This window comes from Oncorhynchus masou, chromosome 6 (genome assembly GCF_036934945.1).
Source record: "Oncorhynchus masou masou isolate Uvic2021 chromosome 6, UVic_Omas_1.1, whole genome shotgun sequence".
Lineage (NCBI taxonomy): Eukaryota > Metazoa > Chordata > Actinopteri > Salmoniformes > Salmonidae > Oncorhynchus > Oncorhynchus masou.
The window spans coordinates 76,353,232-76,377,055 of record NC_088217.1 but is presented as its reverse complement, the minus strand read 5'-3'; the positions used below and the strand labels follow the sequence as shown (position 1 = coordinate 76,377,055).

The 23,824-nt window shown below is 42.7% G+C and overlaps 1 pseudogene; it reads right to left on the bottom strand.

The window, feature by feature from the left end:
- Positions 1 to 671: 671 nt before the first annotated feature.
- Positions 672 to 12,209, bottom strand: LOC135541698 (kelch-like ECH-associated protein 1A; annotated as a pseudogene).
- Positions 12,210 to 23,824: the final 11,615 nt, after the last annotated feature.

Here is a 23,824-nt window from a genome sequence, read left to right as displayed (position 1 = left end):
CCGGCTGGTGTCAGTGAGGTAACTCAACACCGGCTGGTGTCAGTGAGGTAACTCTCAACACCGGCTGGTGTCAGTGAGGTAACTCAACACCGGCTGGTGTCAGTGAGGTAACTCAACACCGGCTGGTGTCAGTGAGGTAACTCAACACTCGACAGAAACCCTGTGGAGCTAGAACCAGAGGGAGGGAGCGATGGAGAGAGAGAGAGGGAGGATGAGAGAAAGGGAAACAGGATGAGTGAATCCAAAGCTCAGCAGAAGCAACATGGTATCTGGTTCTAAAGTTGGCCAAAATCTCCAGAAAGATGGCAGGTTTCTCCAGACTCACCCAGTACGAAGATGCGTCCCTGGTAGATGGTGACCCCGTGAGCACTGCATGGAGGCCACTGGCTCCCACACATCTCTGGTTACACTGTACCTCTCCGTGGAGCTGAGCTGGGTATGACCGTCATACCCTCCTACTGCATACAGGTGTCCACACACACCACACCTACACAGAGGGAGAAACGTTATCCACACACTGACAGGTGTACACACACACACACAGTCTGCTGCGTACAGTGGTCATGGGGGCCAGTTGGTGCAAGGTGTTGGAGTCGGTGTGGAACCTCTCTGCTGTGTTCCAGCGGTTCTGACCAGCAACCCACCCACCCACCCACCACCACCACATACAGAGAACCGCCACAACCTACTACCCCCACCCCCAAACAGGCTACTGACACGGGGTTCACAAACACCCAGCAGTTCGCCTCTGGGTCATACCTGGCGGAGAGAGAGAATTTATGGTGATTGTTGCCTTAAAGCTGCAATGTGTAACTTTTTAGGTGTTCCCGACCAAATTCACATAGAAATGTTGGTTAAAGAAAGCAAATCTAAGAAGCAGTAGATCTTGCGGTATTTCTAGGCTTCCTATTCTTAAGTTTAGCTTTTGCATTTTTTACTTTGGGTTTTGTACACCAGTTTCAACAGTTGAAAATACAATATTTTTGGTTATGGAAAATATATTTCACAGTGGTTTAGATGGTACAATGATTCTCTACACTATAGTTACTTGTCTTGCTTGTTTTGTCACATAAATTGATAGGCAAATTATTGGAATTTCTGCATTCAGGAAATGGTGGAGCGATTTCTGCAGAGTGCAACTTTAATGCTCATCATCATGACCTGAGTGCATGGGACTGTAGGAGCTATCAGAGTGTGAGTTTGATAGTATAACTAACTCATTGCATAGGAGCCAGGTAACTTACAGTGGATTAGCTAAAGCTACCAGCTTTGTGCAGTGCCTAGTAACATGCTGTGTGGGAGAGGAGAGGCAAGGGTGGAAGGATGGAAGATAGACAAAAAGTCAGGAAGGACACATCTCTGAGGTATTCTACCAGAGCCATGGGTCCTGTAACGACATTCCGGTGAAGATGATTCCCTACCGGTTAGCCACTCAGCAGCGAGTTGTGAAGCATTCCCAACCAGATTGACATTCCGGTGAAGATGATTCCCTACCGGTTAGCCACTCAGCAGCGAGTTGTGAAGCATTCCCAACCAGATTGACATTCCGGTGAAGTAGGTAACAACACAGCCGGCCCAAAGGCGGTCACACTAATTAGTCAGGAATTTCTACATTATCTGGGGAATTTATACTACCATCTCTCTCTCTTTCTGTCTTTTCTCCTCTACCCCCCTTCTCCTCACTATTTCTCTCTCTTCCACCTCTCCTCAGTGTTATGATGTGTGGACCCCTGGGACCCCCCCACGGCGTAAATGCTCCCGTCCACCACGGCCACCCCCACCCTGTTCCTGGGGGTGTTGAAGGAGGCGTGCTGACTCTACTGATTGGTCATGGGTTGTAGCAGCACAGGGAACTGGACTCACTATTGTTCTGTAGGGACAGGTTCCTGCCTCCCACCTGAGGATGAGGGAAAGAGGGAGAGAGAGAGAGAGTGAGAGAGATGGAGGGAAGGATGGAGAGGGGTTAGATAGACCTACAAGGCTGTAAAAAGCAAGGTGTGTGCGTACGTTCGTGTACCGTGTGGAGCAGGCCAAACAGCACACAGGAGCCCAGGCCACTGCAGGGAGAGCCCATGTCAGCTAGCTTCAGCCAGACGTTCCTACCAGGGTCATAGGCCTCCATAGAAGACAGAGAGTGCTGCCGATACCTGGGATGGAATCCATATCAGGATTATATTGTCATTCTCGTATGATATCATATCATCCAATTATCTCATTGTATCGTATCCTACTACACCCCATCCCATCATCTGTTTGTAGACTACCCTCCGGCTACGTAGATAAGCTGTGTTCCACGGTGAGGTGCAGGGGGAGGAGCTTCCTCAACGCCATTTCCTGGAATATCTTCGACAGGAAGTCTCTACAGGAGTTGGCCTGGAATGAAGGAACATGAAAATAGTTGAATGATCGAATTTGGTATTAATCAATCTATCAATCAATCCCAGCAGCCGGTCATAGATGAATAGACGACATAGAGACTTGTCTTGCTGAGGATGGGGCAGGACTGGAGCTGTATCTTGATGAACTTGGGAGGCAGAGTGTAGACGTGGAGAGCATTGAGGGCGTGGAGATACGGACCTCTGCTCTCCACGTCCCATCGCACCCAGTCTGTACAAGCCTTGTACACCTGACATCAAGGAGCTCATGGTCACACTTTGGCAGGCGGTTATCTTGATTTTCACATAGAAATATGCATATAAGTGAAGTATATAAATATACACCTCAGGATAAACCATGTGTATAGAATATAAATCAAATCCATACCTCTGACTCACAGAGCACCTTGAGGCTGTCCTGGCTGATGAGCTTCAACAGCTGACAGTGAGACAGACTGAAGAACTCTGTCTCTTTGGTTACCTGGGGTAGGGACAAATAGACACACAGTCAACACGCGTCACATGCTCACACACACAGTCCGTCAAAGCAATTCTATGTCCGACTAAGCGCACGGTTTGTATCTATAAGGAACAGGTGACGTCAGGGGACCGGTCACCAAACAGTTGGACCCCTCATGGTCTGATACAACATTGATAAAACGTACCAACCTTGACTTTTCATGACGTGTCTCTTGTACACGTACAGCTTAACTGAGATGTGTGTGTGTGTATATAAGTCAGTGGTCTGAGCCTCATAAAGTGTATCATATCTGAACAGGTATCAGAATGAGGAGTACTGTTGTTCTGCTGGTGTTGTTGTTCTGTCTGTCTGGGGCATGGACTCAGAAGGAGAGTGGAGGGTGTTCTGTCTGTCTGGGACATGGACTCATGTATTTAGCGCGCACCACCGCTAACTAGCTTGCAGTTTCACATTCGTTACACTACAATAATGATCCCCGTTACAACAGTTACTAGCTACATAGTTCCGCTTGTCTTATCATTTCCCCCACATAGCGAACACAAACAATTCAAACCAAAAACAATGACATAGACTTACAGGTTAATTGTCAGTTTCACAGTCTATTGCGGACAGTCTGAGCACTGATGGAGGGATTGTGCGTTCCTGGTTTAACTCTGGCAGATGTTGTTGCCATCCTGTACCTGTCCCGCAGGTGTGATGTTCAGATCTACCGATCTACCGATCCTGTGCAGGTGTTGTTACATGTGGTCTGCCACTGCGAGGACGATCAACTGTCCGTCCCGTCTCCCTGTAGTGCTGTCTTAGGTGTCTCCCAGTACAGACATTGCAATTTATTTCCCTGTCCACATCTGCAGACCTCATTCCTCCTTGCAGCATGTCTAAGGCACGTTCACACAGATGAGCAGGGACCCTGGGCATCCTTCTTTTGGAGTCAGTAGAAAGGCCTCTTTAGTGTCCTAAGTTTTCATAACTGTGACCTTTATTGCCTACCGTCTGTAAGCTGTTAGTGTCTTAACGACCATTCCACAGGTGCATGTTCATTCATTGTTTATGGTTCCTTGAACAAGCATGGGAAACAGTGTTTAAACCCTTTACAATGGAGATCTGTGAAGTTATTTGGATTTTTACAAATTATCTTTGAAAGATACGGTCCTGAAAAAGGGACATTTCTTTTTTTGCTGAGTTTATATATTTTTTTAAAAATGTTAGAATTATTCTTCCACTTTGACAGAGTATTTTGTAATAGATTGTTTACTAAAAATGACAATTAAATCCAATTTAAACCCACTTTGTAACAACAAAATGTGGGGGGAAAAAATGTGGAAAAAGTCAAGGGGTGTGAATATTTTCTGAAGGCACTGTACATGTGCAAGAAAGGTCAGAGAATCCTGAATAATTACGACTTCAAGCCTGACGATAAGCATAAGCACATTTCTAATGCTTTCACTCTGGAACTGATGAAGGGTGTATGTACAGTCGTGGCCATAAGTTTTGAGATTGACACAAATAATAATTTTCAAAGTCTGCTGCCTCAATTTGTATGATGGCAATTTGCATATACTCCAGAATGTTATGAAGAGTGATCAGATGAATTGCAAAGTCCCTCTTTGCCATGCAAATTAACTGAATTGCAAAAAAACACATTTCCACTGCATTTCAGCCCTGCCACAAAAGGTCCAGCTGACATCATGTCAGTGATTCTCTCGTTAACACAGGTGTGAGTGTTGACGAGGACAAGGCTGGAGATCGCTCTGTCATGCTGATTGAATTTGAATAACAGACTGGAAGCTTCAAAATGAGGGTTGTGCTTGGAATCATTGTTCTTCCTCTGTCAACCATGGTTACCTGCAAGGAAACGCGTGCCGTCATAATTGCTTTGCACAAAAAGGGCTTCACAGGCGAGGATATTGCTGCAAGTAAGATTGCACCTAAATCAACCATTTATCGGATCATCAAGAAATTCAAGGAGAGCAGGTTCAATTGTTGTGAAGAAGACGTTTGTCTGTCTTAGGGACTGATTAACCAATCAATGGACTAAGCATTGATTTTACCTGAATCCCCCCCAAGTCAAATTCTGCACCTGATTAATCCTCTTTGAATGATTGTGACTGCATAGTCACTCAACGAGTGATACTTAGCGATATTACTAAACGTTCAGGAGTGTGGGTTTTCCAACACAGTATCTGTTATTACAAATCAAAGTCCTGAATAACCAATGAATGGACTAATCAAAGGACTGATTAACCAAGAACAGCCATGTTCCCCTCCATTTGTCCGATTTGATGATTAGAACTTCCGCATCCATCACTGGTGGCAGTACTTCCTCCAGAGTCAATGTGTTGATAATATTTTCATCTCTCTAGCATAGCTACAACACACACATCATCAACACTAGTTAGTCAGATATCACAGAAGAAACCGGTCATGTTGCTCAGATTACTGATTTCATCCAAAGACTTCTAATGCAGTCCAGCAATTCCATATTCAGTCCAAAGATTCCAATTTTAGTCCAGTAATGCCTAAATGAGTCCATGATATTTCAGCTTTTGGTCCTGATATTCCCTGTTTAAGAACTATTTCTATTTAGTCCATGGAGTTCTAGTTTAGTCCAGTGATTCCATCTTTAGAGCAGATATTCCTGATTTAGTCCATGAGATTGAAGCTTGGTCCTTTGGTGTTGGGCTTCCAGTTCTGGGGTTCTGGGATGAATCATTGGTTGGTCATTCTTCACTTGTTGTCCTCCAAATCCATTATGTCCAAGATAGATGACCACAGGGATGGCCTGGTGGCTTCTGTTTGTCTGGGAGCAAATTAAGACAATATAGTCGTTAGGAGAGGCAGCATGTGTGTATCCAATGGAGTGTGTGTGTATATATCAAATATGTTAAACCCCCCCCCACACACACATACACACCACTGTCAACAGACCTAGGACTGTGATGATTATGGAATTATGTGTAAAGTTTCATTGTTGTGCAAATGACCACAGTTATTGTCATAATTGTAGTAATTTTGGTTAAATGGTTTTGAGCTTGTAACATATCCTTTAAAATTAGCTTTGGCATACCTAATGAATAGAACACAGCATTGGTGACACCCCTCTCTCAAAAACAATGGTTTTAAACTTTTGGATATTAAGCTGTTCTGCTCGTAAAATGATTACCAACTTAATGTACACGAGACAAGATAGTAGCTACTAAACAATTGGATACCACGAAATTGGGGAGAAAAAGGGGTAAAAATATATATATATTTTTTTTAAATGCAGCATGCAACAATTTCTAAGATTTTACTGAGTTACATTTAAGAAAATCAGTCAATTGAAATAAATGAATAATGCTCTAATCTATGGATTTCACATGACTGGGTATACAGATATGCATCTGTTGGTCACAGATTCCTTAAAAAAATAGCTTGGGGTCGTGGATCAAAAAAACAGTCAGTATCTGGTGTGACCACCATTTGCCTCATGCAGCGTGACACATCTCCTTCACATAGAGTTCATCAGCCTGTTGATTTTGGCCTGTTGTCCCACCCCTCTTCAATGGCTGTGCGAAGTTGCTGGATATTGGCGGGAACTGGAACAAGCAGTCATACATGTCAATACAGAGGATCCCAAACATCCTCAATGGGTGACATGTCTGGTGAGTATGCAGGCCACGGAAGAAATGGGACATTTCCAGCTTCCAGGAATTGTGTACAGATCCTTGCGAAATGGGGCTGTGCATTATCATGCTGAAACATGAGGTGATGGTGGCAGATGAATGGCATGACAATGAGCCTCTCTTCACAACGTTGACAACAGCAAACCGCTCACACACACACACACACACACACACACAACACCATCTGCCCGGTAAAATTGAAACCGGGATTCATTATTGAAGAGCACACTTCTCCAGCGTGCCAGTGGCCACCGAAGGTGAGCATTTTCCCACTGAAGTCGGTTTCGACACCAAACTGCAGTAAGGTCAAGACCCTTGTGAGGAAGACGAGCACGCAGATGAGCTTCACAGAGACGGTTTCTGACAGTTTGTGCAGAAGTCCTTCGATTGTGCAAGCCCACAGTTTCATCAGCTGTGCGGTCGCTGGTCTCAGACGATCCTGCAAGTGAAGAAGCCGGATGTGGAGGTCCTGGCCTGGCTATACCTGGTCTGAGGTTGTGAGGCCGGTTGGACGTACTGACAAATTCTCTGAAACGAGAGCTCTAGTGCACATTCCTGCAGTCAGCATGCCAATTGAATGCTCCCTCAAAACTTGAGACATCTGTGGCATTGTGTTGTGACAAAACTGTACATTTTAGAGTGACCTTTTATGGTCCCGAGCACAAGGTGCACCTGTGTAATAATTATGCCGTTTAATCAGCATCTTGATATGCCTCACCTGTCAGGTGGATGGATTATCTTGGCAAAGGAGAAATGCTCACTAACAGGGATGTAAACCAATTTGTGCACAAAATTTGAGAGAAATAAGCTTTTTATGCAGATGGAACATTTCTGGGATCTTTTATTTCAGCTCATGAAAGATGGGACCAACACTTTCCATGTTGAGATTATATTTTCGTTCAGTATAAATATGATAAATTTGCTATTGGGTAAACTATGAGACCTCGATCATAGTTTCACTTCCATAAGGTTTATAAACAGACAAGGACAAACAATTATACCAGAAATGATATAGGCCTAGTGTAGTGTGTGTGTGTGTGTGTGTGTCACCCTACAGCTAGCCTGATCACAAGTCATAAGACCTAAACCCACCAGCCAGGAGAGAGAGGGGGAGTGAGAGAGAAAGCAAAGAGAGAGAGATAAGGGATAGAAAAAGAGCAGGAGTGAGGGAGAGAAGAAGACCTTCATACCCCACCCACCTATAAAAAGGTCCATTGTCCTGAGCTGTGTTCCCTGGTACTGAACTCCTGATCTGGCTTAAGGGGTTTTACACACCAAAACTAACCCTGTCGACACAGCAAGTAGGCGTACAGTCCACAGCAGACAGTGTGAAAAATCTGCAGAACTACTGAAACAAAGTTACACTGCTGACTTACAGTACCAGTCCGAAGTTTGGACACACCTACTCATTCAAGGGTTTTTTATTTTGACTATTTTATACATTGTAGAATAACAGTGAAGACATGAAACTATGAAATAACACGTACGGAATCATGTAGTAACAAAAGTGTTAAATGAAATTTGATTTTATATTCTTCAAAAGTAGCCACCCTTTGATGACAGCTTTGCACACTATTGGCATTGTCTCAACCAGCTTCATGAGGAATGCTTTTCCAACAGTCTTAAAGGAGTTCTCACATATGGTGAACACATGTTGGCTGCTTTTCCTTCACTCTGCGATCCAACTCATCCTAAACCATCTCAATTGGGTTGAGGTTGGGTGATTGTGGAGGCCAGGTCATCTGATGCAGCACTACATCACTGTCCTTCTTGGTCAAATATCCCTTACACAGCCTGGAGGTGTGTTGGGTCATTGTCCCGTTGAAAAACTAATGATAGTGGGACTAAGTGCAAACCAGATGGGATGGCTGATTCGCTGCAGAATGCTGTGGTCGCCATGCTGATTAAGTATGCCTTGAATTCAAAATAAACCACAGACAGTGTCACCAGCAAAGCACTCCCACCCCATCACACCTCCTCCTCCATGCTTCACGGTGGGAACCACACATGTGGAGATCATCCGTTCACCTACTCCGCATCTCACAAAGACAAGGAGGTTGGAACCAAAAATCTCAAAATTGGACTCATCAGACCAAAGGACAGATTTCCACTATCCATTGCTTTTGTTTCTTGGCGCAAGTAAGTATTTTCTTCTTTCCGGTGTCCTTTAATAATGGCTTCTTTGCAGCAATTCAACCATGAAGGCCTGATTCACGCAGTCTCTTCTGAATAGTTGATGATCTGTGTCTGTTACTTGAAATCTGTGAAGCATTTATTTGGGCTGCAATCGAAGGCGCAGTTAACTCTAATGAACTTATCCTCTGCAGCAGAGGTTATTCTGGGTCTTCCTTTCCTGTGGCGGTTCTCATGAGAGCCAGTTTCATCATAGCGCATGGTGGTTGTGGCGACTGTGCTTGAAGAAAATTTAAAAGTTCCTGAAATTTCCCAGATTGACTGACCGTTAGGTCTTAAAGTAATGGACTGTCCTTTCTCTTTGCTTATTTGAGCTGTTCTTGCCATAATATGGACTTGATCTTTTACCACATAGGGCTATATTCTATATACCACCCATACCTTGTCACAACACAACTGATTGGCTCAAATGCATTAAGAAGGAAAGAAATTCCACAAATGTACTTTTAGCAAGGCACAATTGTTAATTGAAATTCATTCCAAGTAACTACCTCATGAAGCTGGTTGAGAAAATGCCAAGAGTGTGCAGAGCTGTCATGAAGGCAAACGGTGGCTATTTTGAAGAATCTCAAATATATTTTTTATTTGTTTAACACTTTTTTGGTTACTACATGATTCCATACTGTGTAATATTTCATCGTTTTGACGTCTTTACGATTATTCTTCAACCTGGAAAATAGTAAAAATAAAGAAAAACCCTGGAAGGGGTAGGTGTGTCAACTTTTGACAAGTACTGTACATGCTCTACAATGTAAACAAATACTAGTTGAAACTAAGATGCGGTTTTGCAGCACACACTATTCAGTCACTGTGACAGTAGCCAAAAGTTAACCATTAACAGAATCAACAGTGGGTGTGTCCACATGTAACAGAACCGACGAGAACACACCGTGCTGTTCTATCACTGAGGGTTGCATCTCAATACTTTGAAATGGCTTCCTCTCCTCAGCTCATCAAATCAAATTTATTTATATAGCCCTTCGTACATCAGCTGATATCTCAAAGTGCTGTACAGAAACCCAGCCTAAAACCCCAAACAGCAAGCAATGCAGGTGTAGAAGCACGGTGGCTAGGAAAAACTCCCTAGAAAGGCCAAAACCTAGGAAGAAACCTAGAGAGGAACCAGGCTATGTGGGGTGGCCAGTCCTCTTCTGGCTGTGCCGGTTGGAGATTATAACAGAACATGGCCAAAATGTTCAAATGTTCATAAATGACCAGCACGGTCAAATAATAATAATCACAGGCAGAACAGTTGAAACTGGCGCAGCAGCACGGCCAGGTGGACTGGGGACAGCAAGGAGTCATCATGTCAGGTAGTTCTGAGGCATGGTCTTAGGGCTCAGGTCCTCCAAGAGAGAGAATTAGAGAGAAGAGAGAATTAGAGAGGGCATATTTAAATTCACACAGGACAGGAGAAGTACTCCAGTTATAACAAACTGACCCTAGCTCCCCGACACATAAACTACTGCAGCATAAATAATGGAGGCTGAGACAGGAGGGGTCAGGAGACACTGTGGCCCCATCTGAGGACACCCCCGGACAGGGCCAAACAGGAAGGATATAACCCCACCCACTTTGCCAAAGCACAGCCCCCACACCACTAGAGGGATATCTTCAACCACCAACTTACCATCCTGAGACAAGGCCGAGTGTAGCCCACAAAGATCTCTGCCACGGCATAACCCAAGGGGGTGGCACCAACCCAGACAGGAAGATCACATCATTGACTCAACCCACTCAAGTGACGCACCCCTCCTAGGGATGGTATGAAAGAGCCCGAGTAAGCCAGTGACTCAGCCCCTGTAATAGGGTTAGAGGCAGAGAATCCCAGTCGAAAGAGGGGAACCGGCCAGGCAGAGACAGCAAGCTCATCCACATCATCATTTAACAACCTGACTAGAGGCATTTACAATGGTATTTGCTATGTCATAGCATGACACTACAGTCTTCAAGCAATGCTGCTTGACACCGTTATCCATGTCAACTAAATCATTTCAGGCTACATGCTGAGCAACCAAACATGGTCTGCAAATTAAAACATTAACTACCAATGAAGCAGCTCTGACATTTGTTTTGCCAGTGGCATCAAAACAACTGTTTCACTTCAGTTCAATTGGATTTTAGAAAAATGTTGAATTATTTCATAACAGGATGTGTGCAAATACAGTACAGTGTACACACACACACACACACACACACACACACACACACACACACACACTTCAACATTATGACTAATAAGATGGTGATTCTGACAGACAGGGGACTCACTACAACACTTATAGAATAGGATTGTGTGTGTGTCACTATCATAAAGGTATCTGGCAGACATATGACTACAAAGAACATAAAAGTCAACATACAAGTCAAACGATTACACAATATATCAAACCATAGGCCTGAAAGATGAACAAAGTTACTGAACCCAGTTGTGACAACTTCCTATGCAGGGGAAGGGTTAAACTCTATTCACTATAACAACTGATAAGGTGCACATAATCTGAAACCACTCAAGAGTGTATTAATAATGCTGATGACAACATGCAAAATCAATACCTTTACCTTGTTTATGTTCATTCATAATCATGACTCACTCCATCAATCAGCTATATTCCTGTTAGTGATAAACGTATTCCCTTGAGATTGTAGTTATTTATACTCATCAGAATGCTTACATAGACTTAGCTCTCAAACGAATAACTTTATCTCAATTTTTATCGGCTTCAAGGGCCCCCTACGGGCTTGAACAACGAGGCTTCAGACCCTGTAAGCGCCTGCATTAATCAGGCCCTGCATTAATCAGGCCCTGCATACACACTATGCAGCTGTTGCTAGAGCTTATTTTCACTGGCTGTCCACTGGTGGCAAAAACAACGATTGATAGGCAACTTAAACTTCTTCAATTCAACCATTATTGCAATGCAATTCAACGCAAGTTTAAGTTTAGATTGAGATATATGAGCGGGAGTTAGTCATATGTGGCGCTCATCTGCTTCTTAATCAGTTTTCAGACTTTTAGACTGCAGTGCATTCAACAAAAATTGGACATGTCAAAGGTAAAATATTACACACACTGCTATAGCCTAGCCCATCTGCTCAAATCAGTAGATACTCACCTCCCCTGCTATATTATATTTTAGGCTACAGGGATTTATTCCAAAATAGTAGTTTCCATCTAGTCTTCTTTCCGCGGTTAAGGACACAGAAAACAATGTGGCTATGACACATTCGGCTCACTGACTGTCAGTATGGAAATCAGGCTGTCAAACTGCCGGCGCAGTTGTCCTTTGATGACGCAACCGCGTAGGCCTTATGTCGGCACAAAAACAAAACTTGCCACTTCACTTAAATGACATCGCACCTATGGAATAAAACGAGTGATATTTTTGGATACACTGGGGGCAAAAACAACGATTTTGACACATTCAGATGAACAATACCTGGTTTGAAGCTGGCTCCTGTGCTGTGTGCGCCTAAACGCTGCGCGCTTCGCATTGACGTGAGCCATTCATATCACAGTAGATACGCGATTTCTACATCACCATGATTTAGCAACTTCATAGCAGCATAGCCCAGCAGCACAACTTCATTACTGACGCCAGGCAAATACGCACAAAACAACAATAACAACATCCCAAGAAATGAACCCAGCGAGATACGCCAACCCAGCGCAGTTTAGCCTATTCAATTAAACATGCAGTACCTCATATTGAAAGTCAAATAGATCACGAAGTGTGTGTTGTGCAGGGTCAGCAGTTTATGAACAAAGAAACTGTATACACATTAATATGGGGAAAAGTAGTTTGACGGAACAGTATCAGCAGAAAGTGCTGGGTGGTGACACATTCTGGCGTGGAGGCATTTGACGGACCGGTTAAATGGAACACCATGATCACCATCCCGAAGGATTACAGCCACATTCTCGACGTAGTGGGGTTACACAGCAGTATGTCTGCATCTCAATCCATTTGAAGAGGATTTATTTCGTAGTCTTTGTCTCCTCGTCTCATTTCCTTCATCTTACGTGAAAGGATCGGACAGTTGACGGCAATTCCTACTTTATTTATAATATCCCTTCCCCATTTCAAACTTAAGTTTGTTAGTCTCTACTTTCGACATGGTGTGTTTCTGTACAAAGTAAATCACCTTTTTTTATGAATGGGAGAGTGACACCAGCAGGTATCTCTTCCTACACACAGTAATATAATAAAACATTTAATACAAATAATATATGCAGACACTTTTGTCCAAAGCAACTTACTTAAAATATGTGCTTGCATTCATTTTAGTTATGAGTGATCCTGGGACTCAAACCCACTATCCTGGCATAGCAAGCACCAAAACTGGGGAACAATAGTATGTTAAAAAGGTTGAATCCCGCCTCTGGCCAATAAATAATATTTCTAACCACCTGTTTAAGATCACCTGAGTTGATGGAAGGTTTATGGTAATATAATCATAACATATAGAAGAAGTGTTGTTCTAATGAGGTTTGGCTTATTATTACTATACTCCCGTTACATTGTTTTATGAGTTAGTATCTTCAATTATCAGATATCTGTTGAGGTTTCTTGTGGACTGCATATTACATGATATAATTATAAATTCATCACATCCCACTGGGCACAGACGTCACTTCAAGGCGGTGCAACTCAATATTAGGAAGGTGTTTCTAATGTTTTGTACACTCTGTGAATGTGGCTCTCAGAAGAAATGGTCATTTTCCCCACTGGGCACACACTGGTTGAATCAACGTATATCCCACGTTGGTTCCACATGGAAACAACGTTGATTCAACCAGCGTGTGCCCAGTGGGAAGAATGACCATTTCTTCTGAGAGCCACATTCACAGAGTGTACAAAACATTATAGGAACACCTTCCTAAAATTGAGTAGCACCCCCTTTTGCCCTGAGAACAGTCTAAATTCATTGGGGCATGGACTCTAGGTGTCAAAAGCATTTCACAGGGATGCTGGCCCATTCTGTCATCATGAAGTGCTTTGAGAGGCTAGTTAAGGATCATATCACCTCTACCTTACTTGACATCCTAGACCCACTCCAATTTGCTTACCGCCCCAATAGATCCACAGACAATGCAATCACCATCGCACTGCACACTGCCCTATCCCATCTGGACAAGAGGAATACCTACATCAGAATGCTGTTCATTGACCAGCCAGGACACCTACATTCCCCGATGTCACAGGAAGGCCAAAAAGATCATCAAGGACATCAACCATCACCCCGCTATCATCCAGAAGGCAAGGTCAGTACAGGTGCATCAAAGCTGGGACCGAGAGACTGAAAAACAGCTTCTATCTCAAGGCCATCAGACTGTTAAGTAGCCATCAAAAGCTGGCAACCACCCGGTTACTCAACTCTGCACCTTAGAGGCTGCTGCCCTATGTACATAGATATGGAATTACCAGTGACTTTAATAATGGAACACTAGTCACTTTAATGATGTTTACACACTCCTTTAGTCATCTCATATGTATATACTGTATTGTTTTCTACTGTATTGTAGTCAATGCCACTCCGACATTTGTCGTCCTAATTATGTATTTCTTAATTCTATTCCTTTACTTTTAGATGTGTGTATTGTTGTGAATTTTCAGATACTACTGCACTGTTGGAGCTCAGAACACAAACATTTTACTACACCTGCAAAAACATCTGCTAAATATGTGTATGTGACCAATAAAATTTGATTTGATTTGATGTCATACTACCTCTTCTGCCCCGGGGCTGGCCTGTTGCCCACATTGACTGGCCAAATCCCTGTGGTGGCAAATGTCCCCAAAGGGTACATCCACTTCCTTATGGGTCTTTTTTAAGACATCTGAAACCAACAGGACAAATGTATTACACTACCACAAGAACAATAAGCAATACATAGCATTCCTAGCTAAAAAAAAGTCTGAAGAAAATCAGGTGGCACTAACTCTGAAAGCTCCCCCCATTGAAAGTGAATGCTACTGTAATGTTACCAAAGGATATGCGTACTGTAAGTTGTTTACATCAGTGGATGCTCCTCAGAGGAGGAAGGGAAGGACCATCCTCCTCAGTGAATTTTATTTAAAAAAAAATATATTTTTAAAGTTATAATTTTTAGATCAAACTATACTAAATATATTCACATATCACCAAATAATTTATTAAAACACACTGTTTTGCAATGAAGGTTTACAGTAGCCTCACAGCACTCTGTAGGGTAGCACCATGGTGTATCCAGAGGACTGCTGGCTTCCGTCCTCTTCTGGGTACATTAACTTCATTGCAAAGCCTAGGAGGCTCATGGTTCTCACCCATTCATAGACTTACACAGTAATTATGACAAGTTCCGGAGGATGTCCTCCAACCTATCAGAGCTCTTGCAGCAATTAACTGACATGTTGTCCACCCAATCAAAGGATCAGAGAATTAATCTATTACTGAAAGCAGAAACTACAGCTAGCTAGCATTGCAGTTCATAAAACGTGGTGAGTAGTTGACTCAAATAGAGAGAAAGACAATAGTTGAACAGTTTTTAACAAATTAATTTATTCCAAAATGAAGGAGAAGCAAGAGAGAGAGTTTTTTTTTCACTTTCAATTTCACTTACTTAGCTAGGACATGCAGCTAGCTAGTTTAGCCAACTCAAACACCCTGCTCAAACAGTGGGATGCTATGTTAGCTAGCTGGCTATGACTATCCAACACAACACTGGAACTCTTCCAAGTCAAGATAAGCTTTTGGTTTTACTTATTTATTGCCACCAGGGCCCGCCGTTGTAAGGGCTAAACTGCTTACTAACTGTAGACAAACTTTACTGAATGATTGTAGGGGGTTTACTAGTGCGGTAGTTCTATCAGCTATGTTGACTATGATGTTACTTTAGCTAAAATTTTGACAATGATGTAGGCAGTGTCGTGACTTTACTTTCATTAATCTGATGACTGTTATTTATCTAATCAACTAACTATGTTTAATTGTTACACGATTTAATTAATCATGTAACAATTAACTCATTAGGATTTGGGGCACCACGAGAGTGGTTCATTAAAGAGTTACCATCTCCCGAATTAAACTCCTAAGGTCTTAACCTATTACATCCATAAACAGTCAACTTATTAATCCTAACCTCGTATCATATCATCATTCTGAACAGTCGAAACCTCCTGCATCTACAAAAAACCCAGTCTTACGTATGATTCAGAACTACACAAATTGGTTTAATTATTTATTTACTAGCTAACTACATGGTAACACAGGATAAACATACACACTTAATACATTAGAAACAGGTCCCTAGTGGGCTGACACAACATGGTGGCTTGTTACAAAAGGCAAAAGGGAGAGAGAGAGAGAGAGGGACAGAGACATAATGCTTTGGTACATTTAGAAACTGCTCTCACAGTAATCATATACTTTGCACATGAACCACCACCCGTATGAAGTAAGAAATCAAATTATGTATTTACGTGTAAATGTCTTGGTTCGTTGTGGTTTTCTGTCAGAACTAGGCCTTCTTGGAAAGTGTGTTGGGCCTTTTCGCTGCATGCTTGTAAGACTCTGATTGTCCAAAAGGGGTCCCCATCCGTCTTCTATTGTTGTTCTTCCATTCGTTCTGGAAGATGATTATTTGAATATAGGCTAGCCAGCCTTGCCAATGGATCCCAGTGGGGAGATGAGAGGAGTAGAATACGATGGTTTGAAGAGAGTAGTACAATAGTCCCACTTAATTTCGCTTATTTAGATACTTTACTATTTCCTAGATACAAAATTATTTCCTCTAATACTTTCAAAGATCGCATCCCTCATTTAACAAAAGCACTTTCATATTTTTTCATATTTCATACACAACATAGAAGATGGAGACTTTGTACGTATATTGTATATACAGTGGGGGGAACAAGTATTTGATACACTGCCGATTTTGCAGGTTTTCCTACTTACAAAGCGTGTAAAGGTCTGTAATTTTTTTTATCATAGGTACACTTCAACTGTGAGAGATGGAATCTAAAACAAAAATCCAGAAAATCACATTGTATGATTTTTAAGTAATTAATATGCATTTTATTGCATGTCATAAGTATTTGATCACCTACCAACCAGTATGAATTCTGGCTCTCACAGACCTGTTAGTTTTTCTTTAAGAAGCCCTCCTGTTCTCCACTCATTACCTGTATTAACTGCACCTGTTTGAACTCATTACCTGTATAAAATACACCTGTCAACACACTCAATCAAACAGACTCCAACCTCTCCACAATGACCAAGACCAGAGAGCTGTGTAAGGACATCAGGGTAAAATTGTAGACCTGCACAAGGCAGGGATGGGCTACAGGACAATAGGCAAGCAGCTTGGTGAGAAGGCAACAACTGTTGGCACAATTATTAGAAAATGGAAGAAGTTCAAGATGACGGTCAATCACCCTCGGTTTGGGGCTCCATGCAAGATCTCACCTCATAGGGCATCAATGATCATGAGAAAGGTGAGGGATCAGCCCAGAACTACACGGCAGGACCTGGTCAATGACCTGAAGAGAGCTGGGACCACAATCTCAAAGAAAACAATTAGTAACACACTACGCCATCATGGATTAAAATGGATTTGCCATTGACCATCTGGATGATCCAGAGGTGGAATGGGAGAAGGTCATGTGGTCTGATGAGACAAAAATAGAGCATTTTGGTCTAAACTCCACTCGCCGTGTTTGGAGGAAGAAGAAGGATGAGTACAACCCCAAGAACACCATCCCAACCGTGAAGCATGGAGGTGGAAACATCATTCTTTGGGGATGCTTTTCTGCAAAGGGGACAGGATGACTGCACCGTATTGAGGGGAGGATGGATGGGGCCATGTATCGTGAGATCTTGGCCAACAACCTCCTTCCCTCAGTAAGAGCATTGAAGATGGGCCGTGGCTGGGTCTTCCAGCATGACAACGACCCGAAACACACAGCCAGGGCAACTAAGGAGTGGCTCCGTAAGAAGCATCTCAAGGTCCTGGAGTGGCCTAGCCAGTCTCCAGACCTGAACCCAATAGAAAGTCTTTGGAGGGAGCTGAAAGTCTGTATTGCCCAGTGACAGCCCCGAAACCTGAAGGATCTGGAGAAGGTCTGTATGGAGGAGTGGGCCAAAATCCCTGCTGCAGTGTGTGCAAATCTGGGCAAGAACTACAGGAAACGTATGATCTCTGTAATTGCAAACAAAGGTTTATGTACCAAATATTAAGTTCTGCTTTTCTGATGTATCAAATACTTATGTCATGCAATAAAATGCAAATTAAATACTTAAAAATCATACAATGTGATTTTCTGGATTTTTGTTTTAGATTCCGTCTCTCACAGTTGAAGTGTACCTATGATAAAAATTACAGACCTCTACATGCTTTGTAAGTTGGAAAACCTGCAAAATCGGCAGTGTATCACATACTTGTTCTCCCCACTGTACTTTCAAATTACAGTATTTTCTTTAACATTTTAATGCAACAAGAAAAAATTACATTCTATGTTAGGAAAATTGTTCCAGTATTTGCTTTAGAACATGTTCGAGTTTTGGCGGGAAAATGTCTGTGAATCAAAGGCATATTCCTGTGTGAAATTGGAGAAGGAGATAGCTGAATGTTCTTATCCTTGATTTACAACAGAGTGTGAACTGTCAACCCCCCACCAGATCCCTTCTCCCCCCTCTGCGGGTGAGAGGGGGTCTGGCTGAAGTTATTTATTGCAAAGCTGATCTGACCTATTTGGATCCCTACAGGACAGTCATGACAGATGGGGATAGTGGTTGTGATATGGTTTGGCTTGGTCACATACAGCTGATGTGTTGTGCATTGAAGTCCACAAGCGAATGGAAAAGGTGAGAGGAGGGGAGGGCATATATGCAAGAAGAAATACAACGTGGCTGTTATGAAAGTCAGCCATGTTTACGTGTGATCAGGGGTGTATTCGTAAACATACCAGAATTTGTCCAATGGAAACTCTCGTTTGCAAATGTTAGACTAATGATTACACACTAGATCAGCTAGATGCAGGAAACGGTGTGCAAGGCGCTATTGAATGTGTTACTGTTTGTCACCTCAAAATGTTCTCTCGACCTGTGTGCACCTACTTTGTAAACTTTCATTCATAGGCTAGGTTGTAACAAACTCACGATGGGTAATTGGGAAAATTTGAGAATCATGTAAACCTAAACCTATTGCTGTAACATTGAACTGGGTGAATGGAATATAAATGACAGTTATCCAATATGTAGCCTCTGAATTCAATGTATGAAACCTTTATGGTAAGAAAACTATAAAAATCACATCAAAATGAATCCAAATCATTAACATGTGATGTAAAATCTTGTCTAATGATAGATGGTAAATGTTAGCTAGATAGTTAACGAAATTAGCTAGCTGAATAGCATTTACTAAAATGGGCAATAACTTAACCTTGGTAATGTTAGCAGATTGCATTATATTTTAGATCTCAAAAACTTTGACAGTTCTCTTACCTATGCTAGAGCAACTGTACTGTAACTTCACTGAAACGTCACTGTTAACGTTATCATGCAGGTTAGTTAGCTTGCCAGGCATCTAAGCTTCGCAGCAGCTATTGATAGTCACAAGTCTGCAGTTGCTACATATATTATACTGTTGGAAAACAAGTTGGCTCTGATCAATATCACAATTGCAGTACCATTCATGTTTTTAATCTTGCCTTGTGGTATGAAAAGTTGATATTTCAGAAGGTTGGCTAGCTACAGTTCTGTCTCAATCGTGCACTCTCTGGATGCTGCTCTTTTTCCCCAGGGGGTTGGCTATGTCAACCAATAACTCCTCCATCTTTTGCACCCCTCCATAGGTGTGCGACGCTATAGGCTGTGTCCTTCTCCCAAAGAATGAGAAGCTATATATTGATTGGCTTTTTGAACATGGACATGGAGATGGTGATTGGACATGGTTGACAGCCTAACGTGAGTAGAATGGCGCCAACGCCATGCTCTATCAACTGAGCGACAGAGGACCACGCTAAGTATGATATGCACTGTTATAAACTGGGTGGTTCGAGCCCTGAATGCTGATTGGCTGACAGCTGTGGTATATCGGACCGTATACCACGGGTTTGACAAAACATGTATTATTTACTGCTTTTACTGTTGCTCCATTTCTATCCATTGGAGGGCAGTACCTACGAGCTTGTTCTGTATGTGTCAATGGCTGTATATTTAAGCATTACGGCACCTCGGGGGTTTGTGGTATATGGCCAATATACCACGGCTAAGGGCTGTGTCCAGGCACTCCGCGTTGTGTCGTGCATAAGAACAACCCTTAGCCGTGGTATGTTGGCCATACACCACACCGCCTCTGGCCTTATTGCTAACATATACAGCTATTGACACATACAGAACAAGCTTGTAGGTACTGCCCTCCAAAGGATAGAAATGGAGCAGCAGGCCCTGTCAGTCGTACTGTAGCTCCACATTATTGGGTTGGGGAGTAGCCTACGGGTGAAAGCAGCCAGTATCCAAACAATCCAACCCAGCTAGTTCAAATAAACATGCACTTCACATGTACTTGTAATTCAGGCCATAAAACCAGAGGGATTTACAGACAAAACCTTGATCCCCGTCTCCTCAATGTAGTGTTTTGCTTTTTTTGATTGTTGATGGCATAGAGTAGACCAACACATTGGGTCCAGATGGGAACAGAGGGAGAGAAGCTGAGAGAGAGACGTAGGGAGACAGAGAGGGAGAAACATAAGTTACATTGGCATGTTTTAGAGGCCCTGCCATAAGAGAGACAGACAGAGAGAGGGAGAAGAAAGAGGTTGACATACATCTGTCATGCATTATTTCAGGAAAGCATTGCTTGAGAGAGAGAGAGAGAGAGAGAGAGAGAGAGAGAGAGAGAGAGAGAGAGAGAGAGAGAGAGAGAGAGAGAGAGAGAGAGAGAGAGACTATGTGAGGAGGAGGAATGACAGTCTGATTGGTTCTCTCCTTTTTCAGGGGTATAATCCCCACACATATGCTCAATCCCTCTGGAGGAGTAGCCCTGCTTTGTGTCTCAGGATGGAACTGATTCATAACCAGGTACTGACGGTCTTCAAACGACATTCTTCTCCTAATCAGGCAGGATTGGACCTCTCTCTGCTTTTCTCTGATTACCTCTCTCTCTTACTTTCTATCTCTCCCGTTCTCTCTCCAACTCTTTGTCTCTCTTTCCCCTTCACTTTCTTGCTCCATCGCTCTTTCTTCCTCCCTCTTGTTCTTTCTATCTCTCCCTTGGTATATCATCTTGTACTCAGATAGAGTTGGAGTGGTTCCCAGTCCTGATTAGAGGGCTCTAACTGCAACCTCTCCTAAAAACCTCCTGCGGGGTCTATACACAGAGGAGAATAATACACGTATCATCACAATCTATTCCATTGTACTGGAATCTACAGTACTGGATTCATTTTGATGTGCCCCTTAATGGAATCATCTTTCCCCTGTGAGACACAAGCATAGAACCAAATGAGGAAAGCATGTTATTCCCCTTCAGAAATACTTGTAATAGGCCCCTGATATGAAAATAATCCAATTTTTGATTTTCAAGTTTATAAAACAATTTTCTGGAAACTTTGCAAAAAGCCACATTGGGCTTCAATGTATGAAAACTTTACGTTAAGAAAACTGTGAAAATCTATAAAAATCACATCAAAATGAATCCAAAACATTAACATGTGATGTACAATGTCAAATGATACATGAATCTGAAATGAAGTCATTTTGTCTAAAATAGCAAATGTGAACATATATTTTTGAAAGGATTAACTATTTCGTGTTTTAAGTATGTATGAAGAACATCTAACCTGCTTTATTTAGTTGTCCTTTCTGGCTGAACTTGGAGGATAACCTCCTATCTTACTCTTATAACAAAATGAATGGTTGTCAACTGCAGTATTTTGACCTCATAAACCACACCTTTTTGTTCGCCTGTTCTTTTGATGTGTAGAAGGAACATCAAAGTAGCTATTGAAGTCTGGTTGTCCATATTTGTGGAATTTGGAAGAGAAACAATCTCTCAGACGTTTCTGTTACTATATGAATGCAGCCCTATGTCTCAGGTTTGCAAACCCTTGAAGCCCAATGTTGCATCACTTGCAAAACTACCTTTAGCTCTGGCTCAGAATGTTTGTTTCTTGATTTATTTACAGAATCAGAACACAGAAAACAATATTTCAAGTAATTGTGTATGGGACCAGTGTGGTCTCAGTCGAGTGGACAGGTTTCTAGTGTTTCAGAGGCTACTGATGCCACAACGATGCTACTGACACAACAAATACTAGTAAGAGATGAATCTGGGTCTAAGGAGATGCACTAGGTAGTGTTTGACATCATTTTTGTCTTTAGGACCTGTACATGTTGCAATTCTTTTTTTCGACCCCATGCCACATGGTTTTGCCACAGGCCCATGTTCCCATCAGCGTGGTCTGGTTTAAAGGGAATAAGCCTGTCTTCCCATGTCTGTTACAGTAGTGCTGGATTGAACCATCTCCATCCTGTCCTCCTCAATGTTTCAGCATGGTTGTAGGGAGTCAGTCACAGATCCAGAACCAGCTTACCCTCTGTGTGTGTGTGTGTGTGTGTGTGTGTGTGTGTGTGTGTGTGTGTGTGTGTGTGTGTGTGTGTGTGTGTGTGTGTGTGTGTGTGTGTGTGTGTGTGTGTGTGTGTGTGTGTGTGTGTGTGTGTGCCAACTAACAGACCTTTTTTGCATTGATGAGAAACATTCTCCTTTCAGTCCCTTCCGATCAATCGACCCCCCTTTAGTGGCTTATAAATGACACAACACGGGGTTCTTGTTCATTCAACAACAACAAAAATCCCACTTACGGGATGCCCGGACACAGTCGCCACACCACGAGCGGGAATCAAGCGGAACAACAGTCGCCTCCCGGAGTCGAGATGAAGCATGGCATTGTGGAACATTTGCCTCTGAATCAGTTAACATTCTTAGTCTCTGTTACACTAACTGACTCAAAGAAGAGAGGGGGAGAAAGAGAGAAAGCAAGAGAGAGAGAGGATGAAGAGAGAGACCGAGAGAACGGCTGAGAGAAAGAAAGAGAGAGAGGATGAGGGGGGAAGAGACAGAGAATGACTGAGAGAAAGAAAGAGAGAGAGGATGAGGGGGGAAGAGACAGAGAATGACTGAAAGAAAGAAAGAGAGAGAGGATGAGGGGGGAAGAGACAGAGAATGACTGAAAGAGAGGGGGATGCCAACTTCAGACATTAGTCATAGTGCCCAGTGAGATGTTCAACTTGAACAGTGTTTTTTTATATCCTACAAGACAATGCAGTATGATTGAGTAGACTGGATGGCGTGACTGTAGTCTACCTTACATCACCGTCTCTCTCATGTGAATTAAGACATCTAGTGAGTTATCCAAAGCATCAGAGGACACCCACTCTCACCAATCCTCCAATGTCAAATCTGTGATTATGTCAAAGGGAAGGAAGGTAGGAATGAAAGAAGAACTGAAGGAAGGAATGACCGATGAAAATATTGATGAAATATTTAATATAATTGGGAAAAGTGACAAGTTCCAATCACAGCTAGTTGGTGGGGGAGGGATGGGTGTAGACTCAGAATGTACTACTGTAAGACATAATATGTATTGTTCCCTGCAGCCCAAGGCATTGGGTATGGGTTATGCAAGATACCACAATACATCCCTTTCACCACCTGTCACCATAATGTCAAAACAAACACAAACACAAATCCAACCACCAAACCATCTCAGATATCACACACATGCACAAGCATGCACGCATAGACACACAGACACACGCATGCACGCATATACACACATGCACACTGCATGCACGCATAGACACATGCACACTGCATGCACGCCAGACACACTGCATGCACGCATAGACACACTGTGTGGGAGTCATCATGAGGAAGTTTCCTATAATGCTCTGTGACTCAACACTCAACAGCCCCCCAGGCAGAAAAGAAGGAGGGAGAGAGAAAAGAGGGGGTAAGAGTGATTCGGTGAAAGAGAATGGATCTGGGGGGAGAGAGGAAAAGACTGGGAGGAAGAAAAACGACTGGCGTCTGTGTGGGAAGAGAGAGGAGGAGCTTGAAAAGTATG